Source organism: Pteropus vampyrus, unplaced genomic scaffold (genome assembly GCF_000151845.1).
Source record: "Pteropus vampyrus isolate Shadow unplaced genomic scaffold, Pvam_2.0 Scaffold71, whole genome shotgun sequence".
NCBI classification, from domain to species: domain Eukaryota; kingdom Metazoa; phylum Chordata; class Mammalia; order Chiroptera; family Pteropodidae; genus Pteropus; species Pteropus vampyrus.
The window spans coordinates 4295960-4300245 of record NW_011888852.1 but is presented as its reverse complement, the minus strand read 5'-3'; the positions used below and the strand labels follow the sequence as shown (position 1 = coordinate 4300245).

General features: G+C 42.7%; 1 long non-coding RNA gene across 1 annotated transcript in view; it reads left to right on the top strand.

The window, feature by feature from the left end:
- Positions 1-1472: 1472 nt before the first annotated feature.
- The window catches only part of LOC111740985, a 22760-nt gene continuing 19946 nt past the window's right edge, over positions 1473-4286 (top strand). The window contains exon 1 of the long non-coding RNA XR_002780821.1: positions 1473-1484. This is a non-coding gene — a long non-coding RNA (uncharacterized LOC111740985). The remainder of the gene's footprint in view (positions 1485-4286) is intronic.

Sequence of the window (4286 nt, the reverse complement as noted above, 5' to 3'; positions counted from 1 at the left end):
TCAGCCTGATATGATTAAAAAGTGACACCAGGAGCTACAGGAAGATAGGAATGTTTATCGGTGGCTCCCAGCAAGTGTCGCAGGCCTTTCTTTTCAGCTTCGGCCTCCTGCGGAACCAGGAGTTTCTCTCCAAAGAGTCTTAAAGTTCTCTTCCTTTCTCTATAGCAGATCAGAACCTGCGTAGAAACCGGAATTGCTCAGGTGAGAGCAGTGTTTCTCAGTGGCCGACGTCTAAAATAAAAAAGAATAATCCCAATGTTCTTATGGTACCAACTTCTGAAAATAATACTTGGCAAATGTTTCCTGCATAATGAGAAGATGCACAATGATCATGGAAGCGGGAAGGAGCTGGATCAGGAGAAGATGGTGAAGTTGGGCCAATGAACGTGTGAAAAGACACTGGGTTAAAGAGAGGGCTATGAATAAAAGCAAAAAGAAAGCCACAGTCTTAAGTACCTTGCCCAGAACCTTCCTCTACCTCTCTCTCTCGGGAAATGGCAAATCTGTTCCTCACTACACCGGAAAACTCTCTTCCTTGACCTCTCTCTTTCTCGCATACCCTGCGTTTGATCGATGAGCAATTCTGTCTGCTCAAGTTTCAAAATAAAGCTAGAACCCGAGCATTTCGCCCCGCTCCACTCTACCCATCCAGGTCCAAGCTGCCAGGATTTCCCACCTGGGGCGCAGCAGTCTCCTAAGTAGTCTCCCCGTTTCCACCCTCACCCCGAAACGACCTGATTTTTTTGTTTGTTTGTTTCGTTTTTCCCACACAGTAGCCGGAGTGACCTTTTAAATATTTGAATCAGATGTCATTCCTTTGCAAACCTTCAATGGCTTCTCATTTCGTTCAGTGAAACCAAATGCTTTACCATGGGTCTAAGAGACCTCGCATGACCTTGATCCTTGCAGCCTTTCCCCACCAGTTCTGACGAGTCTTCCCCTCCGTACTCCGCTCCAATCTCAGCAGTTACCTGGGTGTCCTTGAGCAGCCTACCTCAGAGACTTTGCATTTGCATTTCCTTCTGCATGACTATTTTCTTCCAGAAATTTGCTTGGCTAATTTCACCCAGGTCACTGCTCAAAGGCTTTGTGACCGAAGAGGCCTTGCCCTTCCTCATGGCACCGTGTTCACCGGCACCTGCTTCAGCCGTCAATGCCTGTGAGCAAAAGGCCAATGTCGAACTCTGTAAAATTTCTAAGTTTTCTTCGAGGAACTAAAATGGAAAGCCTATGTCTTAGAAATTAAGGTCTCATTTTTTTATTCATTATGTTCAACACATTTTTGCTTTCCCATTACAAACTTCTTCGTTTGTTTTAAAGTATGGTATTTTGAGGAATTTTGGAACCTAAATCTATTTTTTTTTTAACACGAGTTCTTGTAACCCTTGTTTTTCACACCGGCATGGATTGCATTTTATCCATTCTTCCTTTCAGAGACTCTTAATTGCAGAAAGATGCCCAGGGAAGCGCAGATGAAGCCAATTGTGTTGATGAGTAAGAAAAGAGTAAATTAATAGGCCTGATGACATGGAGTCTAAGATATTCACGACTGTTTTTTTTCTCTCTACTTCTTCGAAACGTAGGTAGGTATAATGTTATGTGGAGTCAGGAAAGTCATAACTCACTTTGACAATTTAAAGCCCCAAAGCTATTTATGTATGAGGCTTTGAGTATTTTGTATTTACCTAATTCAATCATATGGTGAAAATTTTGTCCGGCGTGAATTCCCGCATGGAAATATGCGTCCCCTTATTGCGTTCGCACAGACCTTTTGCATGTTGCGGGGGCGGGGCCGGGTGAGCAGCTGCCATGGAGTCTAATAAGGCCGGTTCTGAGTGAGAAGGAGCCTAAAGAGGCCCTGATGGGGACATAGGAGGGCACAGAGGCCATTTCCATCTGGGGAGCCTGGCAGAAAGTGCGGCACAGGTTGATTACCGCGCTGATCAGCCAGGTTGCTGATCCCTCACGGCCTAACCCTCCCCTGTTCTGCGGTGACCTAGTCACGACCTCCGCCCTTGGAACTGACGTCAGGTGCCCAGCCCCTGCAGCCTCTGCCGTCACTCTTAGGTGGCCAGTGATTAGTAGTCGCCGCCATCATCCAGGAGAAAGGCGCGTGCCCGGGGTTTACCTGCAGCTCATGAGCCAGTGCCTGGCAATTTCCTTCAGTCTGCTTTTGCATCTAGAAACCAAAAGTTATCAAGGTAATATGTTCACCTCTTGCCCCTGGGGCTGGGGAGCGGGTTATAACTCAGTAAACCACTCTTCCCAGGAAGAGACGTTTCTGCCTCTGCCACCCAGCTGCCCTGTCATTCTCTCCTACTTTTATTTCCCTGACCAGGGAGACAGTGAGGGAAGCACGGCTGTAGTGGCGGGTCATGGGCAGACTGGGGCGAACCCCGCGCTGGTTACCGCCACACACTGGACGTCTGGGCCGGTAATCCCCAGCTTCCGCGTTATAGGGTAAAGCATTTAAATAAATTGCGTAAATTTGAGTTGCTTTTTGAGCCTCCATCGGACTCCAAAAATTGAGGCAATCTCAGATTAAGATCGGAAGCAATTCCATCTGCTGTTTCCACATGGCAATATCCTCCTTAACGTAAGGGGAAGATTAATCGTGATCAATTTGGCAGGTATCAATTTTGGTAAAAATGTTACCATCTTTTGTTTGTTTGTTTTAGCTTTATTGAGGTATAATTGACAAATAAAACTGAAATATATTTAACGCGTATAACGTGATGACTTGATACACATGTGCGTTGTGGAAGGGTTCCCACGATCAAGTTAACACATTCGTCACCTCACAGAGTTACTGGTTCTGCATGTGTGAGAACACTTTTCTGCTATCTTAGCAAATTTGTTATGCAATTCAGTGTTATTAACTATAGTCACCACGTTATATATTAGATCCCCAGACCGTCTTATTTATCTTATAACTAAAAGTTTTTACCCTTTTATCAACCTTTCCTCATTTCCTCCACACCCTCGCCCCAACCCCAGGAGAGAGCCTCTGCTCTCCGTTTCTATGCGCTTGACTTTTCTTGTGTGTTTTTTTTTTCTACATGTAAATGATTCCATGAAGTATTTGTCTTTCTCAGTCTGGCTTATTTCACTTTGTGTAATGCCCTCCAGCTTTATTTATGTTGTTGCAAATGACAAGATTTCCTTCTTTTTAAAGACTGGATAATATTTCATTGTGTGTATACACACGCGTGTGTGCATGCGCGCGCGCGCACACACACACACACACACTCTTTATCCAGTCATCTATTGACGGGTTGTTTCCATACTTTGGCTATCACCAATAATGCTGTAATGAACATGGGAGTAAAGAAATCTCTGTAATAATGGTTTAGTTTCCTTTGGATACATACCCAGAAGTGCGGTTGCTGGATCGTATGGTAGTTCTACTTTTAATTTCTTGTGGAAACACCACAGTGTTTTCAGTGACAGCTGTATCAGTTTGCATTCCCACCAACAGTGCACAATGGTTCCCTTTTCTCCACATCTTTGCCAGCGTTTGTTATTTCTTGTCTTTTTGATAATATGCTAACAAGTATGAGGTAATACCTCATTGTGGTTTTGATTTGTTTTTTCCTGATGATTAGTGATGTTGAGTACCTTTATAATTTACCTTTAAAATTTGGCAATTTGCATATCTTCTTTGGAAAATGTCTATTCAGGTCCAGGTCCTTTGCCCATTTTTAAAATTGGGTTATTTATTTATTTCTATTGAGTTGTATGATTTCCTCATATATTTTGGAGATTAATTCCTTATGCCTATGTGATGTGCAAGTATCTTCTCGTATTCCATAGATTATCTTTTCGTTTTATTGATGGTCTCCCTTGCTGTGCAAAAACTTTTTAGTTTGACGGAATCTCACTTATTTCTCTTCACTTTTGTTGCCTTTGCTTTTGGCTTTTGCTTATTTTTCAGTGTTTAAAAAATCACACAGTAAGAGGAGCTTGCCCCCTATGTTTTCTTCCAGGAGATTACAGTTTTGGGTCTTATGTTCAAGTCTTTAGTACATTTTGAATAGATTGTTCTGTATCGTGTATGATAGGCATTTAGCTTCATTCTTTTACATGTGGCGGTCCAGTTTTCCCAACACATTTAAAGAGACTATCCTTTCCGCATTGTATATTCTTGGTATCTTTGTCAAAAAGAATTGATCTTAAATACATGGGTTTATTTCTGGGCTCTATGTTCTGTTCCACTTATCTATCTGTTTTTATGCCAGTACTATCTGTTTTGACTATAGCCTTGTAATATAGTTTGAGATCAGGAA